We start from the raw sequence: 12,766 nt of genomic DNA on the forward strand, positions 1-12,766 counted from the left end.
CCACGCCATTTTGTGTAGCCTGGACATAGACTTTGAATCATGACCAAAGTAGAAACCACACAAGGTCAGTAGCTTGAGAGTTTCAAGGTTTCTTCAAAGATCATCCCGAAGCCACCTATATCACAAAAATCTGACCACTTGTTGACTATTGCAACAAGCTGCAGCTCACCTCACATTTATTGAATAAACATTTCCAGGAGCTGAACTTGGATATCTGCATGTTCACCAAACTTTCCAGATTATTCTATGCACACTGTAGTTAGAGACTGGAATCTCCACTGTTGAGGCCAATATTCTTCTTTCAGGAGACTGACGTTACCACAGAGCCAGAGTATTATGAATTGGACCAAAGTTGGTGGCACCTCCTAGCTCCTTGCCCTGCTGTCCAAGATGGTGGAAGGGCTGAGAGTAGGTCAAGAAACAATCCCAACCTCTGAAGATGAGAGTGTACCAAAGGACCCTGGTAAGAAAATGAAAAGTCAAAGCAAGACTAGGAGAAAATATTCACAAATCATCTATCTGACAAAGGACTCACATCTAGAAACATCTGGAAAATGCTCACATTCCAGTAATAAAAACAAACAACTCAGTTTTCAAAGGACCAGAACATTTGATCACACACTTCACTAAAGAAGAGATGCAGATAGTAAATGAGCACAGGAAGAGATGTTCAACATCATTAGTCATAAGGGAAATATGAACTTAACCCACAAGGAGATGCCACTACAAACCCATAAGAATGTCTGCGATTTTTTCTAAAAACTGACAATAGTGCCAAGGATGTGAAGCAATTGGAAATCTTACACATCACCAGTGGGAATATAAATGGTACTGCCACTTTAGAAAACTGGCAGTTTCCTGTAAGCTGAACATACACTTAGCATGCAACTCAGCATTCCCATTTCTAGGAATAATTCATGCAGTGGACCAAATATTTGTGTCCTCTCAAAATTCATGTGTTGAAATCTTAACCCCCAGTAGGATAGCATTTGGAAGTAGGACTTTGGGAGGTGACTAGGTCATGAGGATGGAGTCATTGTGAATAGAATTTGTGTTCTTATAAACAGGCCTGCCCACTCCCCCCTTAAGAAAAAAAAAATTCAGGTGATTTATTTCTGTTCAGAAACATCTATCTACACAGCAGGAGAGCAAAGGAAAAATAAATGTATAACAACAACAAAAGAATAAGAAAAATTTAAAAAAAGAAAGAAGATATTGAATCACCCCATTATTTTAATTTTCTGGTGCAAAAAATACAACCTGGTTGATCGATATTTCTTATATCAATCAGTCTGACTGGTGCCACAAAGACATGGCCAATTTTTTCCCATAAATGGGAAGAAAGGGGCAAAGGACAGTATGAGGACTTAGGGAAACCAAGTAAATTATGAGACACAGATGAAATAGATTGGATCCCAGAAGTGGCATCTCAGATTCTACAAAGAAGAACCAAGGAATGTATACTTACACCAAGCTGCCATTTGGGGAAGTATAAGATCCACCTTGGGCTTCCCAGGTGGCTCAGTGGTAAAGAACCCGCCTGCCAACACAGGAGACATAAGAGTCGTGGGTTTGATCCCTGAGTCGGGAAGATCCCCTGGCAAAGGAAATGGCAACTCACTCCAGTATTCTTGCCTGGAGAATCCCATGGATAGGGGAGCCTGGCAGGCTACAGTCCATGGGGTCGCAAGAAGTCGGACATGACTGAATGACTTTACACACAAGAGAAGATGCAACTCAGGGGTAAAGAGAGAAGTTTTAAATAGCAGAAAGGGTGGGATGAAGTTAATCTGAAAACAAACATGGTGCATCATTAGAAAAATTTGTTGAAACATCTACTTGGGTGAAAGGAATTTGACTCAAAATGAGTAATGGCCGTCGTAAAGTATACCTCATGGAAAGACAAGTTTGGACATTTCTGGTCTTTCTGTTGGCATCCCAACCTTCATTCTATAGTGTTATGATAACACTATAGGGCCTTTTAAAAGTTTCCCCTTCTCTAATCACTTTTGCAGAACTGTCTCAGGTTTCTAAAACTCAGTGGCACTCGAGTAGGGAGCAGCTACTGCTCAGGAATTCTCTTCTGAAGGGAGCTGGCAGCTGGGAAGGCCGGGCATCTCTTTGTGCCCAGGCATCAGGAGAGCTGTGGATGTGGCAGGAGAATGTGTCGGAGAAAGAAGACATCTTTGAGTACTTAGAACGGTGGGGGAATGGGGAGGAGGTCCAACAGGGAGGGGATATATGTATACATACAGCAGATTCTGGGAGGAGGGCATGGCAACCCACTCCAGTATTCTTGCCTGGAGAATCCCATGGACAGAGGAGCCTGGAGGACTACAGTCCATGGGGTCACAAAGAGTCAGCCACAACTGAAGTAACTCAGCGCGCATACATGCATAGCTAATTCACTTTATTATACAGCAGAAACTAATACAACATTGTAAAGCTACTATACTCCAATTTTAAAAAATGCTTCAAACAGACACCAGAGAAGTATCTGATTGCTGTTGGTCTACAGATGCCACATACCCCTCGCTGCCTGCAGCTGCCATTTCAATCAGGGCTTCACTACAGAGCACATTTTCCTCTTACAATATTTTCTTTCATAGGAATCCTGTCTGTGTGAGCACTGTGTTCAGTCCCAATGCCAGGAAAGCCCAGCTGCTGGTGTGATACAGGTTGGTGTGAGTGAGCAGAAAAAGACCTGAGGATGTTTTAAGTGGATGGGCATTTGTTCTATCAGTATTTCCATGTCTCCTGACCCTCCAACTTTCTCTACCACTGATACAGTTAGCCAAGCATGAGACATCCTATTTCTTTAAGAAATTACTATAATGGATGGAATTGGGAAAATAAGTACAAATAGACTGTTGCTACTTCTCTGAAAATCTATTTTCTTGTATCTAAATCAAGACTAGTGGTACTAATTTCTATAAAGTTAAACAGACACCTTCCCTATGGCCTTTCCCATAACCAAGAGAGACAGAAGCACAGGGCTATAGAATACAATGCTCAGGGCAGTTTTATTTCCAATCAGTCCAAACTGGAAAGGATTCAAATGCTCATCAAACAAAAGAATGGATAAACAAATTATGGCACATCCTTACAATGGAATAATACACAGCGGTTTTTGGAAAAAAACTACTGATACATGCAACCACACAGATAAATTGCAAAAACATTATGTGGAGAGAAAGAAGCCAGATGCCAAAGTTATGTTCTGTATGAGTTCATGAACCAGCAAACCTTGTTAATGGGATTCATTGGAGTGTGAGGAGTGTGGGATAGGGGAACAAGGGAACTTTCTGGGGTAACTGGAAAGATTCTGTATCTTGATACAGGCAGTGGTCACCAGGAGGTATTGATATACACAGGCAAACACTCATCAGGCTGTACATTTAAGATACATGGATTTTACTGTATGTAAATTTTACCCCAGTTGAAAAACAAAGGATATTGATGGTGTCCATGGCCAGGTGCTGAAGGCCTGACAGAATGTATAGGGATTCCTGTTTGTAAGCATCAGACTTGGCTTTGAGCTGCTTGACTGCCAGGCAATAAAAAGTAACATTTCAGTAACATTCCTCATAGACAGGCTGGAGGAAGCACACATTCTCCATGGGTTGGGCACCCATCCTGTGTTTGATGCCTTGGGAGGCTTCACAATCAATCAAACTGGGTTCCCACTTTCTAGGCGCTTGTAATCTAGTATAGGGCCTACTGCATGTATAATGATAGAAAATCGAGGTAGAAAGTGACAGGTGGCTCCAGAGAGGTTGGAACCAAGCACGGAAATTAGCAGTGATTTGCTCAGCATTTACTGGAAATTGTTGGTGGAGAGGGGTGGAAGGAAGGTAGGTGCCATGTTTTCATAGGCAACAGTAACTCAAAGGGAGGGTAATACAAAGAAAATGGCCATTCTCCCCCTCAAATCCTACCCCAGAAGGGCTCTGGCTTTGTGTGTGCTGGAAGAGTTTGTCCCTCAGCCTCAACTGATCCACCTGGGGGCTCAAGGAGTATCAGGGTATTTTAGTTTCCTAGGTCTGCTATAACAAATTATCATAAACTTGGTGGCCTAAAACAACATAAATTTATTCACATGGTTCAGGAGGCCAGAAGTTTCTAGTCAGTATCACTAGGCCAAAATCAAGGCTCCCCTTGGAGTCTCTAGGGGAGAATCTGTTCTTTGCTTCTTCAGCTTTGTTCTTTGTTCTTCAGCTTCTGTTGACTGCCTGCATTCCTTGGCTCATGGCCCCATCGCTCCACTTTCTACCTCTTTTATCACACTACCTTCTCCACTGTGTGTGTGTATCATGTGTCGTGCCTCGCCCCCCCCCCCCACCTTCTTATAAGGGCACTCACAATGGCATACGTGGCCCACTCAGATAATGCGGGATCATCTCCCCATGTCAAGACCCTTAGCTTAACCACAACCACAAAGACCATTCTTATCCTTCATATCGGCTAACAGTTACAGGTTCCAGGGATTAGGACCTGATCTTTCTGGGGCATGATGTAGCCTACTATCTAGGGTCAGCCCCTACCTTGGTCTGGATGACTGTAACCAGAGGTGTACACTGACCTCTCTCTGTCAGGAAGAAAGATGCAATGAGTTCAAATCTGTAGGGATGGCTCTGCCTTCTCTCTCCTCTGCCTTCTGCCTAGTTGTATGGGCTGCTGGCTTCCTGGTTGTAGAAGGTCTCTTTGAAGAAGCCCCAGACGGGGGGCTCCCTCAGAGCTGTGGGTGGAATGCACCGAACCAAGACTCTCATGCAGCGTTTCTCACCACAGCACTAGTGACACGTGGCGCCACATCACTCTTTGTGGTGGAGGGTGGGGGCTGCCCTACGCACTGAAGGCTGTTGAGCAGCATCCCGTGTCTCCACCCGCTAGGTGACAGTAGCACCCTCCCCACCGCTGTGACAACCCAAAATGTCACCAAACATTGCCAAATGTCCCCTGGGGGGCCAAGTTGCCCTGGCTGAGCACCGCTGCTCTGCAGGGAGGACGTGGGCACCCGTCTGTGGTCACAGGGGAGGCTGGGCTACCTGGACGCCTTCTCAGTTTTGAGAACGCAGACGGACCATGTTGTTGGGTCTCTGCTATAGCCCCTGTATCTCTAGAATCACTGAAGAGGACCTTCTAGAGGGAGTTTCCTGAGACTGGGGCCCTGAGTGAGGGGCTCGGCTGCTGGGTGGCAGGTTCCTCTCTGACCAGACAAGTCTGGATGCAATCTCCTAGGGGGTCACTGAGAACTTTGCCACCCTCAGGCCTGAGGCAGGCCAAACAACCTTGCCACTTTCTTTCCACAGGATCCTGAGAGTCAGAGAAGTTCAATGTCTTAGAGATGGGGGTCCTTGGTACCATTCTGTGGCTTCCCTGGTGGCTCAGATGGTAAAGAATCTGCCTGCGATGCAGGAGACATGGGTTTAATTCCTGGGTTGGGAAGATCTCCTGGAGAAGTGAATGGCAACCCACTCCAGTATTCTTACCTGGAGAATTTCATGTACAGAGGAGCCTGGCAGGCCTCAGTCCATGGGGTTACAAAGAGTTGGACACGACTGAGCAACTCACACACACACACAAGGCCTCTCTGTTCCTACCTGTAAACACAGGAAAACATGTCAATGAAGTAGAGTGATGGAGCATTAAGAGGCGTGGGCAGCTGACGGCTGGAGTGGCCACTAACCTCCACTGCTTATTATCTCGCCCAGACTCCTTGGGAAAGTTTGTGTAAAATGTGGAGAAGCACAGGATCTTCTCTGTGGGACTGTGGTGAGAATGAAATGAACGGTGCGTATAAACTGGCTGATAAATATTAATATTCACTGGGAAAAGGCGGAATGTAGTTTATTGTATTTGTGTCATTATCACTCCATAAGATTTGATCATGCTTTTTAAATCAACCCTTAAGCAGAAACTTTAAAGGATGCATTTATTTCCCAGAGGTTCTGAGGAACGAGTCTCCTACCCATCATAGATAAAATGCAATAAAGCCTGTGACATGCCTTCCACATCCCCATCATCTCCTAAGCCACCTCTGGTTATTTAAACAAACCTATTTCTGTTTTCTATGTATTTTCAGGTACATGCTATAAAGCCAGAAACTGCGATGGAAACTTTAAAAATAAATAAATAAAAGTAAAAATTAAATTTTCTACACTGGCTCCTTTCTTCACTTTGAAGCTGCCCTGGACATTGCGGGCAGGCCCAGAGGCATCAAGATAAAACGTCTTTCATAACGGCGAGAGACACACACATACTTCTCAAAGCCTTGCTTTTCAAGTGCATGTATTATAAATCTAGTTGAATGAAGCAAGATTACAGCCAAATAAGGGCAGAAGAGGCTGCGAAACCTCAAATGTGATTGGCTCTTCTCAGTGCCCCAGAAAGAACATTGTGGTTTCAACGTCAGCCCCAGGAAGTCTTGAAATCAACCAAATGGTGTTTCGAACTTGCTTCTCATTATTTCAACTGGGGCCCCACCGCTATTGGCCACCAGAGGAGCTGAATCCCGGATCAAGGCTGACATTTTCAACCCTTGTTTGACAAAACATAATTAGCAGAAAAGCCACACCCCAGTGTCGGCGACATTTGAGTCTCTCTTTCGATCCCAGTGTTGAGTTGAATTTCAGTTTTCTTTCTTGCCACGCTGCCAATTTGAACTGCTGTAAGCCGACCAGCTTAAACACTCTGCAAAGCCAGCTACAGTTCAGCTGGTTTTCAAAGCCCCATTTACAAAGGCCAGTGCTTGTAAAAGGCTGTGGACCGGGTAGCTTCAGCTGGCCCCTCTCAGTGATGGCCTGAGATGATAAAATGCCTTGCAGTTTAAATTTCCGCTAAGTGTTTTAAAACATTGGCATTTGTTCCAGGCCTTGTGTAATTCTTTGTTATCGGCAACACAAGCACTCTCTTTGCTCTTGTGATCAGATCACGAGTCTCTTGCACAATCACCCCCAGGAACTCTGAAAGGATGCAGGCTGTTAACCCCAGACTGGTTCTGTGAGCAACCCAAGACCTCCTTAGACAGTTGTGCCATGGGCTGGGGCTCCCTATCAACCATTTGCACACAATGTTGGGTCTCCTCCTCTAAACCTTTGATAAGCACCAATTCAACCCCAAGGATCCCTTGGGAAGGCAATGGGTATTATTATCCCCAGGGGAAAAACACTGACGCAGTCAGTTGTGGCCAGAAGCAAGAGGAAGAGGACCATCCTTGAGCTGCCCACTACACGGGGTGCACCAACTGAATGACCTCAAAGGTCAGCTTGTTCATTCGCTTCCCTTTATGCCAGAGCTCATCAGGAACGCATATGCCCTCCCCTTACTGAAACCTCAAACCCTCACTGGCTACCCTGTCATGAACCCTGACTTGAGTAAAGAAGTATGGCTCTGGAGGACCTAAGGGAACTTTTCGATGAGGTATATATCTTTCTCATGTTCAAGTTGAGGGTATTTTGTGCCAGTCTCTTTGGTAAAGTCAGTCATTCTGCCAAAATGGTCCTAAAAGGGTCACTTCCTTCTAGAACAACCTTAGGAAGCACCATCAGCTGCACTTCTGATCAGTTTTCCTCTTGGATCTTGAAATTCCTGATTGAAAGACACAAACCAGCTCCTTCTCTTGAGACTGCATGGGCACTATTAGTCCTCAGTATCAAGGATCAATTGACAGTAAAAAAAAGAAAACTTTAAGTGACTGTAAACTGGTATAGCCATTTTGGAGGGTGGTCTGACAATCTGCATCAACAGCCTCAAAAGTATTTACACACCTTTTGTAATTTTTATTTCCAGGGTCCTATGCTTGGCCAATATTCGGAGAAACAGGCTAAAGTCTATGAAAAGAGATGTTCATTACAGTGTTGTTTATCCTTGAGAAAAATTGTAGACCTTTGGAGCATCCCTCAATAGTAATTTTTAAATACATATGGCATACTCTTACAGTGCACATAACCATTAATAACCACGTTTTAGGAAGTGGGGGGTAATGTAGCTAAATGACCACGACATGAAAAAAGGAAACAAAATTGCATATCCAGAATAACCTAGGTTTGTAAAAGAGGGACAAGTGTTTATGAAAATATGCAGACGTAGAGAAAAAACACTAGAAGGAAATATATCAAAATATCAACAGCAACTTTGGCTTGGCTGAGGATGAAGTTCATAAGGGCTTTCTGCCTTTGTTGTCATCATCGTGCTCTTCTGTATGTTTCAAATTCCCTATAGGTCTTAAGTATTGTTTAAAAATCCATTTAGAAAAAGAATATCCTTGGTTAATGAATAACGTGCAAATGAGAGAAAAGCAAGGGACTAATAGTCAGTGGACATGATGGAGGCCTTGAGGCCATGTGTAAGCTCTCTACTCTGCTGCTTATTACAGGGTCGTGGTGATTCCACAGAACCTGTGCTGGAGGGGAGGGGAGGGGGCAGGCCCTCCTTTCACACTCAGAATGGAGACGGAAAGCACGCCCAGACCTGTGGAGAAGGAGGTTGGCCACTCTTGCAGGTGAGCTGAGGGACAGTGGGCCACGAGCATCCTCCTAGCTGACTGAGAGAACGCAGGAATTCTGAGCTGAACAGCAGAGACAAACAAGGCCAGGGCGGCTGGTGTCCGGCCACGATGGCCTTCTGTTTCCTTGAATTCACACAGGGGAAGAGGAAGTCTTCATCAACCGCAGAGCACACTGAAGCAGAGCCTGAGGGGCCCCAGAAGCCCCGACTGGGGACCTGTGGCTGCGGCCATGGTGCTCTCTTAAGTCTTAGGAAACTGCTCACCGTGTGCTCAGAACTTGGACAACGCTGGTCACTGGTCACCAGAGGCTTGTCTTTAACAGCACTGAATACATGTCAACTGTCGTTTCTAAGAAGAGACGCCTCCCCCATGCCTTAGGGATACACAGCTGACTTGGGAGGATTGATGTGAATGTTACACGAGGCCACGTTCTTCTCCTTGCTCTCTCATTGGTCTTTGGTGGGTACCAGACTCAGCAGAAGAGGCTGCAAGGCTTCTGGCCTCACAAACCACCTTGCCCTTGCTTGTCCCATTGGCTCCATCTTGGAGAACCATCTTACCATCAGTCAATCATGTTCCCCTGCCTCAGGCCAATGCTGCATTGAGGTCCCACTGCCACACCGTACCGCTTTTAGCCCTGGAGATGTCCCAGCTCCTCCCTGAGGTCTCGATAGAATGGGTAAGCCGGATCTACAGTCTCCTTCATATTGTCTGTGTGCTGATGGAGAGACTTACTGATGGAATGTACTCATAAATATCTTAGAATATGAAATAGGCTTCCCTGGTGGTTCAGATGGTAAAGAATCTGCCTGCAATGCAGGAGACCCAGGTTCGATTCCTGGGTTGGGAAGATCCCCCAGAGAAGTGAATGGCAACCCACTCCGGTATTCTTGCCTGGGAAATCCCAGGGACAGGGGAGCCTGGCGGGCAGCAGTCCATGGGGTCGCAAAGAGTTGGACGCAACTTGTACCCTGAATACAAAGTACAAGTTCTGCTGTCTCCTAGCTTGGAAGCAGCACATGGGCAACGTAACATGTACTGTACTGTGCAATCCTTCTCAGGAGCCACATGAAACAGGAAGCTTCTGGGAGGTTCCTGCAAGCATGTGATAGCTAGCTGTGGTTTCAGGGCAACAGTCAGGTAGCTCTTGCATCCGGAAACGTTCGCACGAGACACACTTTCTGGCTTCTGTCTAACTCTAGTGTTAGTTACACTGTCCTTTTTCCACTTTGAAAAGAAGCAATTTGATTTCTTACACTGTATGTATTTTTTCTGACTGCAACCATGAAAAGGACCATGAACTAGATCCAGCAGAGGAGAGGCCTGGTTCTGGGGCCTCTTCTCAGCGGCTCTTAAAGAATTCCTCGGATTGAGTAATTTTCCCTTTTGAGCCACGATCCCGCAAACTTCTAAAGAGATCACTTAGAGAAGGCAGAGCCTCGCTCCCCTAGGGCAACTGAGTGAGCCCCCCTGGGGAACGAAGCTGAAAGAGAACACCTTTTAGCTGTCTTCTCTTAGGAATCTGATCTCGGTGCCAGTCGTTGTTATTTATCACTACCAAACATGCATTAATGGCGAATCGGAGAGGCCCAAAGATGCTCAGACTCCTAGAAACCTCTCGTTCAGCTCCTAGTGGCACTGGGTCAACTTTGCCCCTTCTGAGGCAGAGCAAGTCCACAGGCTTTGCAAACAGGTTACCCTCCCATTATGAAGAAAAAAACCAAACCAAAAAAACCCTGCTTACACCACTGATTTCAAATCCAACCACACTGCAAGACTGCAAGATGGTGGATTTTGCACAAGGATACTGAAGATCAAGGGGGAGTCTTTGTAAATGTTTATGTATTTCCTCATTGACTTTTTTTTTTCTTCTAAACTTTAGACAGAGTTAGCAAAGGAAACAGCTGGTTCACAAGATCTCAAATGGAGGGTGATTTCACTCCTTCTCCGTCTGACTTTTCCATTCCTCACTCTCAAAGTCACACACCTTGATAAACAACCCAAGGGACATTTCTAAATTGATAATGCTCAGTTCTTAATAACTGCCCTAAATAGCCAATGCTTTCTGCCTCTTAAAAGTCACTAATGGTTTTCTACACTCACATTTTGGTCCTCCTATTAAGCTTCTTTCTCGCTTACCTGTTGCTGAGATGAAAATAAACGAATGAATACATCGAACAGGATTTGGATTTGGGATTCAACGCCCTTTTGTCCTCATGCCTCATACAAATTCAAGCCCCAAAAAAAGAAGGCAAGACAAAGTCATGAGTAAAACAGAGACTGTAAAACTATTCCTGATATAATTGAAAGCAGATGCAGGAGTAACCTAGATAGCCAAGTGTTCTGGGTGGGAGCCTGTGGGCCAGGACTGAAACTGACAGAGAAACAAACAAACCCTGCCTTCTCTGGGGGTCCAGCAGGCTCAGAGTCCATTGCCTCGCTCCCTGCAGGCTGACTTCTGGGAGAGACTTCCTGCCAAGGAAAAAACCTCTAATGGTTTCTGAGCTTTTGTCCTGTGAATTCTTCTCCCATTTTCAGCTTTCAAGGGCCCGTCATAGAGAAGGGCCTCAACCCTGAAACACCACTCTGTTTCGCATAAAGGTTTGCTTGGAAAATTCTAAATTCATGAACTTTAACATTCAGACTGATACTAAGATCTGAGCAGAGTCTGCAAGGCCAACTTCAACCTAGGAGTAACCTGTTATTCACTCGCAAGGTCACACAGATAAATGATGGCCCCAATTGTCTTAAAAGCCCCAATCTCACAATTATCACTCTATGCACAAACTCTCCATGCTATGGGCAGGACTTTCTGTATTCACATTCTCAAAGGCTTCATATTTCAATAACAGTCATCAAGTTTCCTCACTAGGAAGAAAAACCCAAGCTCAGTTCCCTCTTCTGGCCAGCAAATTAGAAGAATCAAGAGCTCAGGCTAACTGAAGCAGGCATTGCCCAGCTGGACTTGTATTTGTATATGTCACTTATTGCTTACTTATTTGCTTACTTGCAAGGTTGATTCAGTCATGTCGACTCTTTGCGACTCTATGGACTATAGCCCACTGGGCTCCTGTGTCCATGGGATTCTCCAGGCAAGAATACTGGAGTGGGTTGCCATGCCCTCCTCCAGGGGATCTTCCCAACTCAGGGATCATACCCACATGTCTTACATCTGTTGCATTGATAGGTGGGTTCTTTACCACAAGTGCCAGCTGGGAAGTCCATGTCATTTATTGCCTTGCATCTAAGGCCAGTTTTAGCACAGATTTCAGTCTTTCTCCTTCAATTGGGGAGGAATGATCAAGTAAGCTAGATTTCTTTTTAAAAAGTCTTTTCAATGTTTCACCCTCCCTTGCCATTTCAACAAGTTTAGCCAAGAGATGCTAATGTGGTTATAAATGTTTATTATTCCAGTGGTTTCAATAATTTTATTGGGAACAGAATAACCTCTAGAGAATGACAGACATTGCAGCAAGACATAGTTAAGGAGATTGCTTACAAAGTGTTTTGTTTTTTTTTTAAAGGTCAGGCTACATGTATTCAATGATTTTCTGTGGGGTGGAAAAGAGGAACAAAGAAATATTACTAACTAGGTTACTTGGGTTTTGTTTTTGTCAGACTGTTGTTCTGGTTGATTCTACCAATTGGGGGATATTTCAAATGGGTTTATATTTAGGAAGTGGGTTGCGATGGGGGTTTCTTAACCTTGGAACTAGTGACATTTTGGGTCAGATCATTCTTTGTTAAGGGGCTGCCCTGTGTTTTGACAAAATGTTTAGCAGCATCCCTGACCTCTATCTATTTGATGACAATAGCAGTGCCCACCCCGCATATTGTAAGAACCAAAAATGTTTCTAGATATCACCACATATGCCCCTGCTGGTTTGCCCCTTGTTGAGAACCATTGAATTGGGCAATTTTTGGACTCTCCCAGGCAGCTTTCACTTGTACATCATAAGAGCTCTAAGAGGAATTGGCTTATCTGGATATTTTATGCTCAGTTCATGCTCTAAGGACATATGAAAAAGTCTCAGTGATGATGCCAGCCTCACAACATCACTATTCCTCCATCTATCTCCCCTTGTGACAACAGAAATGCCCACTATTATTTGAGGAGGCTTCAGTTAATCAAGGAAAACATCCCCATCAAAGTGCTTTACGTTAAGTTAACAACAGTCCTTTTTCTTTCAGCAGCAGGCAAATTGCTGCTCTTGGTTACAAGATACGGGTATGTGTGTGGTTTTTAGCTCCTGCGTC

The sequence above is a fragment of the Cervus canadensis genome, chromosome X (genome assembly GCF_019320065.1).
Source record: "Cervus canadensis isolate Bull #8, Minnesota chromosome X, ASM1932006v1, whole genome shotgun sequence".
NCBI lineage: Eukaryota > Metazoa > Chordata > Mammalia > Artiodactyla > Cervidae > Cervus > Cervus canadensis.